Here is a 16,761-nt window from a genome sequence, read left to right as displayed (position 1 = left end):
CAGAGAGGGGCTACTCCTGATCACCCAGGAGGTTCTTTCTAACCCTTCCTACGTGTTGTGAGGGATATTTTTATCTCCAGCCTTTCTAGCTGTTACAGAGTTTACATGCATTTTCTCCCACGTTGATCACAAAAGGAAAAGCAGAGAGACCCTACCATCTCATGTGCAGCATTTCACTGCCTTTCTTCTGCAAGATGAATTTTTACATCCCCGTGGTGAATTGGATTGGGAAGAGATTCAGCTTTAACACGATTACTTTACATCTGAAGAACCCAAGCTGGTTCTCCTCTTGGAAGCACAAATGGATGTGCTGCTTCTGCAGCTTGGTGGTGGTGACTCTTGCCATATATGACTAAAATAGTAGTAAATGATAAATTTGGTTCCATGTTATGTGGCTACCCTGGATGCATTATTTAGGCTCAGCATTTCCATCTAATAATGCTTCAGTGATCTCTTTGTTGAGATTGATGTGGGCATCTGCCCTCTCCTTGTACCCTCATTTTTGTGAGTCAGTGGAATCATGTAAGTAAGGAAAGATTAAATATTTAAGTCTGGAATGCAGTATGAGTTCTTTTGCCTCCTCAGAAGCCCTGGGGTTTTGTGGATCTGACCTGACTTTTTCTCCCTACTGTATGACTGACCAGTAAAAAGAAACTCATAGATACCTGTGACCACCAGGAAATAGCTCTTGGATGACACTGTCTGATTTCAGAAAGCCCAGCAGGCTGCCCCTGATATCTTTGGGAAAACAGTGGATGGGTAGGGCAGAGGTTTGTATGCAGTGTGTGTGCTAATGTGTCATGAGTTGTACCATTTCCTCTTTGCATGTGTAAGGTCCTTCAGCTGAAGGGTAGAAACCCCGAAATGATGCATTCTTGCTATCTGTACTAATTTACTGACAGATGGCCATTCATCACTGAGGCAGAGTAGTATATAAAAAAGCCTTCTGAATTTTTAAAGCATGAGTCTCTGAAAGCCATGGTGTCAGCTGATTTCTGCCCCTCTGGGCCTCGGCACAGGCCAGCTGTGAGCACCATCCCCACTCAGTGCAGACCTCGTGCTGGTGCTCTCACAGCTTCTCCCGCCCTTCCACTCCCACCCCTTTGGTCATGTCCCTGCTTCTCCTCCTTCATCCTCTTCCACCGTGCTGGTGCTGCAAGGGGTTGGCAGCAAGGGGGACACAAGCAGGGTCATGGGCTTCCCTTGGCACAGCACCCAGCTCCACAACATGGGGACAAGCACCCAACCCAGCAGGATGCCGTCCCCAGGCAGGTCTTTGAGTTTCTGTGGGAGGGCTAAGAAAAGATTTATCAGGGTAGAAAGGAAACTGTACAAAATGCCTATTCTAAGCACAGAATATATTTAGCAATTTGGCAACCTCCTTTCCAAAAACATTTGCAAGTGATATTCTCGGTGACATTTTGGAAACAGGGCTGTATGTATCTGTTTATTTGAAAAGGAAATGTTGCATAAGCTTTCTGAAACGCTTGCACGTGCACAGAGGTGTTCTTTTATCTACTACCACGAGCACATTTCCCACACTCTTCATTGAATGCTGACTCCTTCACCTACTCACAGAGGCAAATAGATCAAAATCTTGCTGTTTTGTGACCAAGATGGAGAAGCTTTCTTCTCTTCAAAGCACATGTTTACATATGCATATGTTTACATATGCAAACATACAGCCAACATGTTTTTGTTAGCTTCAGTTCTTCTGTGCATCCAATGTTTCCATACCTTTTCTTAACCTCCTCTGCCAGAAAAGTGGACAGGAAGTTTGGAGCAGGAGGTGTGAACTGGCAGGAGCGACTGGGAGGGAGCAGGGTTTTACAAGCCTCCCTGCCCCTTGCTGGAGCAGAAATGACCAGGAGGAAGCATACAGAGTACAGGAGCAATCTACAGGCAGGCAGCCTGGAGCACCTTGCCTGGTGTGACAGGAGCAGCAAGTGGGTCTCGTGCCTTACCATGATTAATCTCAAAGGGTAAAAATAAATGAACCCGCCAAGAACAGCCAAAAATGGGAAACAGGAAAAATACGCTTTCCCTAAAGACTGTTCAGAGTTTAACCAAGAGTTTCTTTCTGGCAGATCAGGACTTTATTGGTTTTCATTTGCATTTCATTTGGATTTGAGAGAAATTTGAAAATTGGGGGCATGATCAAGGCTGGGGACAGGATGCAATTGCAGCCTGTGCAGAATCCCCAGAACTGCCCCTGCCTGATGGTTAACCTGCCTCTGTGCAGCAATTCCCAGTGGGAAAATCACCCAGCTCTCCCTCAGTCTTTGTCCAAGGATGAAGAAAATCCCACATGGGCTGGTGTGAGGCCAGGCATGAGGACAGGGCTGTTGCTGCCTAAGGCACCCCAGTGCCTGCCACCCCACAGCACAAAGCAGGCACACTGTGACATTGCCCAGGCTGTGGGGCACCTACTGGGTGCTGCTTCTCGTGCTGTCAGGGTTTTAACATCAGCCTGGGTATTTCTGGCCTGAGTTGGTCTGAACAACGAAAAGACAAGGTGTATAATTGCACCTAATCAGCCTTAAACTGCACCATTATCACCACCAGCTAAAATCCTGCTTGAGCCCTACCCCCCTCAAAAAAGACATAGAAGGCTCAGAAAATAACATGCATGTTAATAAAAAGATTTTCTTTCTGTTGCCTTGACCACGGTGTGGTGTGAAGAAAAACACCAGAGAGACAGGGGGAGAATTGGGACAGAGAAATATATGGGTGTTGTAGGAAAATCTTGTACACAAGACGGGAGAATTATTCATGGGCAAGCTCATCCAGGTGGAAACATGACCCCTGTAAATCTGCCACATCAGAGAAACCCACAGTGAACTGTTAGCAAATGTAAGATACACAGGCTGCTGCTACCTCTGGGTTTTATGAGCTTTCCAAGCACATTAGCACTAGCAGAAATTCCCTTCCAAGAAAATTATGATATCTGAGGAACTATGTGAGCCTATAAATGAATGAACAGTACTTAACCTGCACTAAAAACCCATGGTTCTATCAAATCTGCCCCAAAAGGGCACAGTTGCCTGAAAACTAATTTTATGAACCACACAAGTGCCCCATGCAATTAAAGACATGAAGTTGATCTGAATTGGAATCTCCAGGGGCAGTTGCATTTCAATGAGATCTGATGCATTGACTTTCTGTTTTAATATCCCAGTACCTAGAATCTTGTGCTGCTCGTGCATTGTGAACAGCTAAAAATAGGACCATATCCTGGACAGATTGGAGCTACTGAGATGGAGAAAAGCTGAGCTGAAATGAAAACTTGGAGAAGAATGCAGGATGAATGGAATGGATGCTGGAACTCAGCACAGGAGCTTTTAGAGGCAGGTATCTGCCCTGCAGTGTGAATCCTTCGTTGCTCATCTTCATGGTGTTTACTGCTGCTCCTGTCCCAAAAAGTTGTGGTGAGCTGAGAGCATCCTCTGTGCTCTGGTCTCAAAGGGTTTGGGGTGAAGGTGGCCCAGGTACCAAGTCCTGCCCTTCGTTTTGATAGCAAACTGCTAATAAAACTGCTAAATGCAATGTGAGTAGCTGCTAAGTGGAATTCATGAACGTCCTGGGATTCAGGCCACAGCAGTTATTAATGTTTTGTGCAGATAGTATCACGTTAACAGGAAGCACCCCATCCTGTCCCTTCCCAAGCAGTAAAGTTTACAGGGCCTTTTGTGCCAGATGCTCTGCGTCAAGGCTCCTTAAGGGCTGGGAAACACCTCACTTGGGCTATTCTGCCAAGGCTTGTCAAATAAACAGAGACCTGCCCTCCCTCTCTACCCCAGAAGTACAGGTGATCCCACGTGAATGTGGAGTCCAAGTTTACAGCACGTGGCGTGTTTTCAGCAGCAGGGATGAGTGTGGAGCTGAATGGGGAGCCCGGCTGACAACTCAGCTGTAGGAACAGGCACAGCACAGTACAGGGAGAGCCTGAGCACTGGGTGCTCCACATGGGATCACCGCTGGGGCCATCTAGGGCCATCCTCCCATGGCTACACCTAATGCCCAGGTAAGTGTTTTATGTCCCAGCCTTATGGATGAACCAGCCAATGATTCTACCAATTCTTAATATTCCCTTCAGCCTTATGCTCTGTGAAATTCAGTCCAGCACATCAAAGGGAAGTTTGCCTTTGAAGGGCTGCATGCTTCCTGCATGCAAACATTGCTCTGATTTAATTAGGTTTGATTTTTTTTAATCAGTGTAGTTAAACCAGTACTATGCTTGTGAGCAAATATGGCTGGCATAAGTATCTCAATGTGTATATGGCCCAATATTAACACCTCTCAGGAGCAAGTGGCATTTGAATTTTCCTACCATGCACATTTTCCCTGTTTTTCCTGCATCTTCCTTCTCATTTTTTATGCCTTATTTCTTTCATTCACACTAATACACTCATGAAATTGTTTATTTTTGGTTTCTCTGCACTGAAGATTTTCTTAGTGTCCTTGTCCAGTGTTCAGTCTTTCAATTGCAAATTGTGAGGCAAAGTTGAAAGTCAGTAACGGGATATACATCCACAAGGACCTCAGGAGAGCTAAGTAACAGACATGAAAGGATAGCATTTCATTTGAGATAAGGCCTAATCTCGTCCCTTTGTGTGTAACATTTCCAAACTTAATCTGAGCACTTGTGCCTGGAGCCGTTTAACTTTGCTCTCGGGTAGGTGGGTAGTGGTGGGAACACACAGAACCAAAACCGCAGCTTAATCCTGAGTACAAGGGTAGGTGCCATTGAGACAAAGGAGGCTGACCTTAGGAAACATCTACTAAGTGTTCAGATATGGGCAGAACACACATCTCTTCAGCATAAGCTTGAGCCTTATTGAATCTCAGGGTACCCATTACACTGCCTGAGACCTGGAAAACCCACAGTCCTCAGCACCCACAGTGATACTCAGCATCAGGGTTTGTTTCTGTTCATATTCAACATATTTTTGAGAAAAGACATTCTATCACCTAAACTTTGCTGGGGAAGGGTGTTTTCAGATGCTTGTCCCAAAATTACAGTTGAGAAACATGGTTATCAGCATACAGGTCATAAATAACCTGCACTGGTTTTTGTGTTACAGCCAGGTGTTGCCAACAGACTCCCTGGAGCTCCACAAAGCACTGGCCACATAGACAGCCAAATCCCCACTTCAGTGCTTTGAGGCACAGAGTGATAAATTAGGTAACATGAGTCAGGTTGGCATACAAGGGACTGGTGAGAATTATACATTAGTAATAGAAATGTTTATAGTGACTAGAATGGGAAGTTTTTGAGGTTGCGCTAAGAACAGGGCATCTTTGTTTTACGGCTGATGGGACTTAAATTTATTGCAAGTAGAAAGTGGACTGTTGACATTGGCTCTTCAGGAAACATGAAGGAAGCTCCCATGGACAGGGGACCCTTTCGAGTGTAACATACACTCATCCATAAAAATTGTCACCTTATCTTCCTTGCTCTGAATCCATTTCAGGCATCACTTTCTCTGCCTCTAATTCATAACCCAGACAGTTGTTACTGTGAGTGTGTTTAAGAACCCTGAGGGCTGTATTTTTTGTCAGTTTGTGTTTTTAACATGCTGATGGATTGTATTGTACTTCTGATCCCACCCTGGATTTACTATTTTCCATTCACCATAGACAACTCCCTTTTCCTAATAGCTTGTGGGACTGGCAAGCTGAGAATGACAGACATTAAAAAAAAATGGTGGACAAGATTTTTAGTTGTCCTTTCATAACACACTGCAAAATGTTTCACTGCAAGACTAGGATGCTTTCAAAAGTGATTCAGATGAATAAAAAATGAACTAGACATCCTCCCACTCACTTGGGATCCAAAAGGAAACAGCTCTATTTTTCTTTAAGAGTGTTGAATTACTCCATATAAGCTGATGCACATATCTTCAGCCTCTGTAAGCCAAGGTGGGAGCCCAGACTTCACTGCATTCCATTGAGCAGGGTCTTGTCTCTCCTGCCCATCTCAGCCATAACAGCAGCCGCAGCATTTTTGAGATTAAATGATCTGTTACATGAGTGGGGTGGGTTGACCCTGGTTGGATGCTAAGTGCTTACAAAGCCACTCCATTGCTCTTCTCTGTCACTGATGGGCTCATCCTTGGCCAGTGGTGGGTCTGTCTTGGAGCTGGCTGGCATTGGTTCTTTTGGAAATGGGGGAAATTTCTGGCAGCTTCTCACAGAGGCCACCCCCATAGCCTCCACACACAATACCAAAACCTTGCCACACAAACCAAATACACTGAGGGCTGAAATCCCTGGATCTTCTGTCTGATTTGGACAGTGAAGACTGTCGATCTCCAAATGGAGTTTGACTTTTACGGCAGTGTAAGCGGGTGTAATTTCTGGAAAGGGGAGGCCAGCAGGAGCAAGGCAGAGGAGTGCTCAAAATCTCTGCCAGGCTCCTACCACAGTCACTCTGCCTCACAACTGCTACTTAGAGCATCCTAATGTTTTAAGAAAAAAACCCCAATGGTTTCAGAGTGTATCCAAGCTGCTCCCAACTCCAACACAGTAATTGTAAGAAGCAGACTTAAGAAGAAGGACTTAAGAAGATAACTTAACCTCATCATCAGGCAGCTTTCCCTCGGTCTTTCCTCAATTACTTGTTCTTAGAAATGAGGGGTTATGAGGATGTGCAGCCTCCCTTGTGAGCCTGTCTCTTTGTTGTCACCTCAGCTGGGAACTATTTTCCCTGGTGAAACCATCTCCTCCTTAGTTAAGCCTATGACAACATGTCCTAACCCCAGGGGATATGAACAGGGTTTATTCTTTCCTCCTTAGAGCTACCTTCTACATATTTGGACACTATGTCCCCACAACCCTTATTTCTAGACTAAACAATACCAAATCCTCCAGCTTTCCTTGCAGTCCGTGATTCCTGATCCTCCAATCCATCTTGTTTTCTGAATTCTTTCCATTTTGGTATGTTTCCTTTCTAAATCATCATTTCCAAAGCCGGATGTGTTTTGTTTGTAAGGATGATGTGCACATGTTTCTCTTCCTTTCACACCCCACTTCCAACCCAAATGTTTCCCTGCTTTTTTATTAACTGAAGACAGGTGTAGATGTAGGGAGAGGTATGGGGAGGTTGGCAGTCCATCCTTAATATTTTACAAAATTTTTTTCTTATTCTCCATGATATAGAAAGCCATTTAGCAAAGTAAAATACATTCATTTTACATTTCTTAAGTGACATTATAACTGTTGAACTCAGAAAATATCCACAAAGCTATTAAAATATTTGGATAGTTCAAGTTTAGATGAAATTCCAGCAGATATTCCTACCACACTTATTTCTCAATATGAAAGCTGTGACCCAGCATTTCTTCTGAATCAGCAGGATATGGGCCCTGGTTATCAAGCAAAGCTAAATGGTTATTGCTTTTAAATTAACAGAAAGGTTATTGTTACTGAGGTGCACACATTTGGGTAGAAAGCTAAACTGCAGGAGAATAGTGGGCTTGAATTATTTTAGGATTCCAGCTTGAGGAAAAAGAAAAGGTTGTTACTGTTATCATAGAATCATAGAATAGTTTGGGTTGGGAGACACCCTAAAGGTCATTGGGTTTTGATGTCTCCGCCATAAATGCCAAATCCTTCAAAACAAAAGACTGTTTCATAAACTTTGTTAAATATTAAACTTAAAATAGGAAAACCAAAATATGAAAAAATGGTTAACACATTTTGGAAGAAGGATTCCTTCAGATAGCTGGAAGAGTGAAAATGTTCATTGCCGTGAATGCAGAGGATTTGGGCCAGAGTAACAGCAAAGAGGACTGGAAGGGGTGGAGGGAGATGGGGAGGCAGAAGAGGCTCAGAGCTGGCAGCCACGGAGCTGCTGAGTCAAGAAATGCCACATGCAGTGAGAGGGGACATGGAGGCATCAGGGGTGTTGCATTTTAAAATTACTTCACTGAAAGTTGTGATTTTCTTAAAGGAGCATGGCTTTTTCCCCCCATGACTCTTTTTAAATGTTGCACTTAGGTGATCTAGTTCTCACAGGGAGTTTTCTTTCAAGGGAGCTCTCTGACATGGGGCTGGGCAGCATCAGCAATGCAGCAGTGCCACATATTACAACATTTTGTGCACAACTTCAATACAGAAACACCTTATAATTATTTTAGTGTAACTGGGATATAAGCTAATGTCATTCCTGAGAAATAAAGCATGTAGCACAGATAATCACTGTTAGGTGCTCCTGGACCATCCTCATGGAACATGGGCAGCATGGTAAACCTACCAGCTTCACATCTTATGTATTTGCAGTTGTCAAAACATAGTTGCCTGTGGGGATGTGTACTTGATCATGAAAATAAAAAATAAATTTAAAAAAACAGCTTAAAATTATTGTCAAGGAGAGAACTTATTTATTTATTAAATAAATAAATATGGCATTTATTAAAAAGAAATCTGAAGTAGTTATCACAGGACTATCAGTTTGATTCTGCTGATGTTCAAGGTTCACAGATTAATTTCCTCACTGAAGAAATTTGCTCTTGGCTCGAAGACTTACAGGTCAGTGGAAACTGTTGATCCTGAGAGGCCTGTCAAGAAAAATGAGTGAATTATGGGGTTTGGCCAAGTCTTGTGCTTACCAGGCCAATTTCAGTAACCAAGGCAGCAAAAAGTCCATTTCAATTGAACTGAAATTAAAATGTGTAAAAATGTACACTCTAGGTTTTGCAGGATTTCCAGTGTTTTGCAGAATGACATTGTGACGCATATTTTTATGTCCCCAGGACAATTCTGCTGGTTTCAAAAGGTTGAAATGACATGGATATCACATGATCCACTTATTCTACAATATATTCTGGCTTTGTGCTTTTTTTAATGCTTTGCAATTTTCTTTGGGTACCCTAATTTTACAAAAATTAAATTTACTTGCTCACTGGATTGGTTAGGAAAGGTAAAAAGCTGCTAGAGGAAAGTTATTTCACCCACAAATTCATCAACATTCCAAGACTTTTCTAGCTTACCTTTCCTTCTCCTGCACCTGAATGCAAACCCATTAAAAACAGTCCAGGAAACCTCCACCTCTGCATTCACACTCAAGATGCTCATAAATCATATTTCTTTAACAGGGGTTTGTGATCTCATGTTAATGAAACCTCTGGGGTAACACCGTGTCTGAGAAGGAGCTGGTGCCAGAAAGGAGGTTGATATGTGGCTGCAAATCATCAGTGTTATCAGTGGAAACCCTTGGAATTACATCCGTGCAAGAGCTCTCCCTTTCTCTTTATTTCAGAAGTTTCCATAGGCAGAAAAATAAAAGTCCCGCATCGCACCTCCTGCACAGTTTACACTGCAAATTCCGGAGCCCTGGCTGCTCCACCACATGGATCCCAAAGCACCACAGCCCTGCTGCTTCCCATCTGCTGCCAGCCCCTCCAGACCACCCCAGCAGTGTGAAAGGTTTTGTACTCCCCCTGAAAGATGCCTTTCATTTAAGACCCCTTCCCAGAGCTGGGCTGGGGGAGGAGGCCAGCACTCCGATGCAAAGCTGTGCTACAGCCTTGCAGGACTTTGCTGGGAAAAGTGGTGGGTGCTTTGTGAACTGGTGGGGTGGCACACAGGGCACAGGAGCTGCCCCTGTGCATCCTAAGTCTGGACCTGAAGGTATAACGTCAGCTCTTGGAGTTGTGACATAAAAACCAGTCTCTTAAACCACAGCCCCTCGCACTGTCCAGCAGATTGATGTCATTTACAGACTCATTAACCTGACAGAGACAGTCCAGAATATTGCAGCTGCCTGTCTCTTCCTCTTTCAAATCCTCTGAAAACAGAGTGCTGCTGGTGGTATTTTACCACACCAGCAGGCTCCATCCTTGTCCCTCCTTGGATCCATCCCCTCTGCTCTGGGGTGGCTACCCTGTGTTTCTTGCTATAGATCGAATGGCACTCAGCGAAGAGGATGAGTGTTTTCAGCTCTGCCTCTAGCTGCTATTTACCCCAACCCAAAAAGGTATTTCTTCAAGCTCCATGTCTTAAAGACTGCAGGAAATAAGGTGAGCTTGGCTGTGGCTTTGGCTGCTTTATTGCCTAGTGGGCATATATGGATGGAAGTGTAATTGTCACAAGAGCGTTAGGTAATGAGCTATGAGCATGGCAATGGCGATAACAAATTATTTGCTCTTCCAGACAGTCACACCAGCAAGCTAACAGTCATCACTGAGAGCTCCTTCTTTTACTTAGGGCTTTGAATACTATAAAATCCGTCAGTAAAATAAATACCATGTTAGGGAATAATAATACCCTGCTGCTAAATTAATATCTAAATCATATTATGGAAGGATTTTCATTATAAAACTTATTTTCTTTCTGGCCTATATATTGATCAATTTGGAGTGAATATCATTTTGTCTACTAGTTGTTGCTGTTCTCAAGTGGGAATTAATCTGAACCAGGAGCTTTCTTGGCCCACAAGCCACTCAGCTCTCTGCATAAAGCACTGTAATTTTACACAGTCCCTGTAAACTGGAGTATTATATCAGCTGTGGTCAGTATTTTCATATGATGCTTACCAGTAAAGTTGTAATGTTCATTTATGAGTGGGACCATAGAGTTACTGGAGCAAAATACTCCCACAATATTGTAGAAAATTTCACAGGATGGCAATAAAAGTAAAATGAGAATTGAAGTGCAGCTCAGACGAGCAATTGTGGCTGATAAAAAGTCATTGGTGTCTTAGCTGTCCTGCATGAGGGATGACAAGGATGGTGGTATCCAAAAACCTCCAAGAACAGTTCATTTGTCTGATCTCAAAGTTTAAATTTTCTTGCCACAATATCACTTCTCCCCCTTTGCCTTCTACAGTTACCTACAGCAAGGGATATTTTCCCAGGCGCAAACCAAATTGTTTTCCCTTGTTTCACCCTTGTTTGTTGTTTGTTCATCTTTCTGAATAACTGCTAGCATTAGTCATTTGTTCTCAGTGGTGCTCACATGCTGCCTGTGTCTGGAGGACATTGAGGCTAGCTGGCAGCAGAAAGCAGGCTGGAGGCCAGAGACTTTGTTCTGTACATTGCCCTGACCTGCAGGTTGGCTACCACTGATCCTGGCTGTTAGCCTGTCCTGCTTTTCTGCAAAATGAATTGAAGGCTGGCTGATCACGAGGCTTCTCTATGAAATGTTTTGTTATGCCTCATAGCTCTGTGTTTGTAGATTTCCAGCCAGTTTTTAATCCATGTGACAATGTTCATTTCCAGGCCAGTTTTGATTATTATTCTTTGGTGTGAGATACCCTATCATTTGCCTCCCTAAAATCCCAGAATGTTTCCTTTACGTCATTGCTTTTGTCCAGTAATAGTAAAACGCCATCATGAAATGTAATCAAGACTGTTTGGCAAGATCTTTCATTTAGAAACACATGTGGCTTATTGCACATAGTTCCACTGCTCTGTTGATGTTTCATGATCATATTTTCAATCTTAATGTTGTATTAATGTGGAGGGAAGGGAGGGACACACACACACATTTGTTTCATACCTGACCAATCATTTTTTATGCATTTACACTTCCTATAATGTAGAGCACACATGCAAGGGAGCTATGTTACTTTTCCATGTGGTTTAGGCTGATTGTTTATTTTGTCATTAGTTCTCAGTGAGAAGGTCATCCTTTCCCCCAGATGTTTACTACTTTCCAAACCAAAAAAGATTTCTCTCATAACTTGCATTGCAAACCTAATACTTGTAAAATGCATTAACAATGCCAACACAGTAATGGTTTCAAGAACTTTCTGTACACAGAGCTGGTTTACCACCACGCCATGGCTCATCACCATTTAGGAGAGAGGCGTAGCTTTCAATTAGTAAACCAAGTCTTGGCCAATTTGAAAACACAATGCATGGGATGTGAGAAGGGGGGATGTGTGAGAGATTTGGGAGAGATTTGATGCACTGGTTTCTCTCTGTTTTCCCCTTTGCTTCCATTCTTTAAGTTATTTTCACATATTCTCTACAAGAAGAAAAAAAGGGTGACAAACAGGGAGAATTTGGATGTTGACACATTGGAAAAGACTAGTCCAAATTTGATAACTCCATTTTCAACCTTAACCTTTATACCTTCTGGCTCTTCTTAGGTATATTTACATCTCTGAAAATGTAGAGTACATAAGCATGGAGGTTCCTGAGGTTTAAATATATGATCTCTACTGAAAAATTTTCTCTTTGCATATTTTGTGATTACTGTGGGTGTACTCAGCTACCTCTGCATAGGTTATTACTGACTGCAAGGAGAGCAGGCTTCAAAATTAGCTCATATACACATCATAGAGAACTGACAAGGACAAGTTAATACATTGCAGTTTCAGGTTTCTATGACCCTGAAGGTGTATATGTGTATACATTTTTTGCCTTTGGAAATATTACAGATATGTTTCCTTGAGGAAATGAAAGATGTGGGGGTGGCTCAAATTTCTGATATGTCTGAAGTTGAATCTCTTCATATAGAGTCTCTATTTTTGCCTTGATAGAATGAGAACACTGGTGGGACTTGCTAGAGAAGTTTATTTTGCTAGCTAAAAGCTGACTAGGCATCTCTGAGCAGCAGGTGGTAAGGACAAGAGATAGGTTGAACTAAATCACCATAACGAACAGGGTTTGTTTTAAGGAGAAAGAAATTGTTTTAATGACACCAAATTCCACTTGTGACTTTCTCCTCAGCAGAGACAAGCTGTAACTACTTTATGTTGAGCAAAATATAAATCTTTTGGTCTGGTATTATAATAGCCAAAATGTCAGAGATAATGTTACTTGATTTAGAGTTTGTGGCATTCACTTGATAAGGAAAGGTGAGAGCTATGTCGTAGAGCATTGCAGCAATAATCATACCAAATATCAGGACAGAAACAGTTTGTTTCTTTTCCTCATTGTGGGATTTTTGCTACAGACAAGTCCTAAACCAGTATTTTGCGTCAGTTGTCCTGAGGGCAAGGTTAGCAACTATCTTCAGTTCAGCATTTTTGTACGTTTGTCCCAGAGATATTTTCAACTGAGTCTGGTATACTTTCACAGAAGCCAGATGTGACACTGATGACCATGCCACATGCCTGGACAGGCAGACTTTGGGCTTGGCTGGGACGTGCAGTGAGTCACCTGTGAAAGAGATGCAACTTTTCAATACCTCAGGGATGGAGAATTCAGATCCTGTCTCTAAATTAAGTTATCCTCCAGAAAACTGCTGAGTCAGCCTCTAAAGTAACTCAATACTATTTTCTGTTCTGAAATCATAGCACTTGGATAAATTAGCTCAGCTCATGTGGTAACATCAGAGGCAGCCAAACGGGAAACAGTGGTGCCCAGCTGAAAATGGAAGGGGCAATGTCCAGGGTAGGAGAAGTAACTGGGGATAATCAGGCTCAAGTTTGAGGGAAATCTGTCTCAATTAATTATTAAAGATGTAAAAAAATATCTCAAACAAGCTAAGGTTTAAAATGTTTCAGATTATGAACATCACTTTAGTTAAAAATCTTACTAAAATACAGCCTAATTCATAAAATGCAGCTGTATGGGTAGAAGCTGTGAAAATCCATGCACCTTCTGATGCATTGTCCTGGCTAGTATTCAGAAAGAGTCAAGTCATCAAGTATTCTGGAAAAGCATCTCCCAAGCACTGCAGTAGATGGGAATCTCAAGTGTCCTTTGCACTTTCCCAGCAACTCTGTGGTCACCGTCCCTGGAGACCTGCAGGAACAACCCGAACTAGGGATGCTGTGGGTCTGCCCCTTCTCACCTTAGTGATGGCTGATGGGGGAAATAATCTCACAAGGTAACAACCAAAACATATTTCTAGAAAACTGATACTCTAGAAATTTTTTATTAAATAGGAATATGGCTCAAGCAAACAACAAAAAAGGTAAATTCCATGCCCTTCCACAAGTTTTCTGCTGCTTAAGCTGTCTTTGGAAATGGTGATTATTATTGACAGTTTAGCTTCTTATGTAAAAACAAGGAATTTTGAGGGAGGGTTTCTTTTCTATCTGTTAAATTGTGTATGAAAGAATTTGGAATGAATATGCAAATGTAGAAAAGAAAATAGGCAGTAATTGTGTGGAAAATAGACAGTAATTGTGTGTAAGCCTAATGAAATACATATTTTCCAGTTGTTTATGATTGTTGTCATCCATGGGCAAGGTGATTGCAAATGACATCTCTGTCTGTGCCTGTCTGTAGTGACTCTTCCCACTTCCCACCATCAGAAAAGAAAGGAATGCTTCCCTTGTCCTTTCTAGGTGTGACTGCTCCTTAGCACTGTGTGTTCATGCATTGCTCATTTTCCCTCTTTTCATCTGTCAAAACTCAGTATCACACTATACCAGCTCAGGCTTTCTGGATCAAAAGAGTGGCAGATCAATCATTTTTTACCTTGATCACCATAAAGCAGTAATAACATGTTTCTTTTCCCCATGACATAATGGGAAGGTCTCCTTTAGCGTAAATCAAAGAGAAGCTCTATAATCTGTCCTCGTCCTGGAGGGTTTGCTTCTATGCATTTCTGGCTCTACACTTTCCTCAGCCACATGTACACACAGATATGTGCACAGACACCTAGATGGATTCATCATTTCCCTGTCCATTATTTTCCTGCCTGCTCTGGTTTCATCCTGCAGTTTTCAGTCAAGGGCTCTGGCCACCTGTGGGACAGCGTTGTCCCAGTGTGCAAGCCCTTGCCCTACCTTCTCAGCAAGCCCTTGCATGTTCCTCCTGCTCAGCCTGTTGACAGGGAGCTGGAACAGGAGCCAGGCAGGTGGTCTCTGCTTCCAGCTGGGAAGAGAGCATGTATCCTGCCCTCCTGCAGCTGGAGAGACAGGAGATGTCTGCAGTCATAAAATCCTAACTATATGGTCTTCATAAATGCACACAATTTATCTTCACAGGACAGATAAGTCCAGCACATGGGTGGTACAAGAAGGAGAGCAGCTCGACTGGGAAAGAGCTGCTACAGTCCCCAGGTGAGGGTGAGCATCCTGAAGATCAAACCTGGGACTGTGCTTTCCGTGCTCCACTCGCGGGCTGGATGGATGTTGTTATTTACTGCGTTGTTTGTGGCCAGAAAGGGTCCCTGGCATTAATGGCCATGACCTCTGCTTTGAGGCTGGGTAATTGCCATTGGATCAGAGCACACATGCTGTTGTACTGCAGTCAGAGCAGCTCCAGGGAAGTAGCAAGTCCGCATTGCTTTCCAAGAAACCGTTTCAGTCCTGCTGCCCAGAGTTCAGCTTCACACAGCACATGCAGACAGCTGGTTTGCATGAAGACCCCATCACCTGGGAGTGTGCCAAAATCCCTCAAATGCCTGTCCCTGAGCTCAGAGGATTCCTGGGAGGAGAACTCTGCCTCTCACTGCGCCTTTGCTGGCAATAGCAGAAGCAGAGGACTGGTTCACAGCTCTGCTGCATACCAGGTCATGACTGGAAAGGGATTTTGTGGCTTGGCCTCTGAAGTCAGGATTTGTCTGGAGATGTTTCTGAATTATGTGGACAAGATGGAAGCTATAAACTGCTGAAAGTGAAGACATTTGCAAAAGAGGCCAGATAAGGCAAAGCAGTCCTTTTTTTTGTCTCCACTGACATCCATCCCTGCGTCGGCGTGTCAAGCAGAGATAAACATTTCTGAAGTAAGAAATCATACGTTGATCTGGCTAACAAATTGCCAGAGCCATTCTGTGAAAGTGCCTCAGACACTAAATCTGAAATCAATTCCCTTTTCTCACCCTAAATCCTGCCTTTTTACATCCACAGTTAATCATTCCTACTTTTCACATCATGTGTCATGACATGAGCCCCACCTTGGGAGCATAACAAGGTTACCCCTCACTACTTCCATTCCCTTGGGCCTCTCATATTACCTGCCTCTGGTAAGAGGCTGCCCACACACTGGCACTTTTACATCCCTGCAAATATACCCTGTATTTCTTGATGAAGCTGTCTGCTGACTCAAAAGGCTGTCACTTACTTCACACAGTTACTTCTCCATGCAAAGGGTCCAGTTCCTCTGTTGTGCAATCTGTCTATTTGATCTTTGGACAAAAAAAAAGAGACATTTGCTATTTCCTCAGCATGCAAGAGACAATCAGCCCTTCTATGGGGCAATAACTTGACAGAAATAACGTACAGTCCCTTTCTTATTCTTAGAATAAAACAGAAGCATGTAATTCACTCTGAAAATTGTCCCTGCACTGCCCGCGCATGTACTCCCAGTAGCTTTTTGAGAGTTATAAAAAAGGTGGGAATTATGGCTTCTCTCTGGAATTGTACTGCTGGATGTCAGGTAATGTTAATAAATCAGAGCAACTAGCTGCATGCTAGATGAGTAAAGTTAGGCACCTGGTTTGAAACTATTTGTCCCATTTTACTTCCAGCAAGTCATCTAGTCTGCTGTTTCCTTTCTACTCAAGTTATTGATACTTTGCCCCTTAAAGAGGTCTCCAATGCTGCCTTTCCAGTTTGTCCTGCCAGGCTGGGCTGGCTCCTGCTGCTGGAAGGCCTGGAGGCAGGGGGCCCCTGCTGCAGTGTCACCAGGGCTCACACGCTGTGTCCTCTGGGTTTCGTGACCGCAGCCAGATCCAGCACTGCAGGGCATGAGCTTTGGTTCACCCAGCCTGTGATCCAGCCAGCCCATGCGGTGTCTTTGGTCCAGCCAGCCCATGTGGCATCTTCCAGACAGCCCTAGCACACTTCCTCCCCAGTACTTTTCCACTTGCTCACTGACGTATCTACCCTTATTTCTGAGGTTTGCTAAACAT

This window comes from Molothrus ater, chromosome 2, assembly GCF_012460135.2.
Source record: "Molothrus ater isolate BHLD 08-10-18 breed brown headed cowbird chromosome 2, BPBGC_Mater_1.1, whole genome shotgun sequence".
Lineage (NCBI taxonomy): Eukaryota > Metazoa > Chordata > Aves > Passeriformes > Icteridae > Molothrus > Molothrus ater.
Note: the sequence above shows the minus strand (reverse complement) of the source record.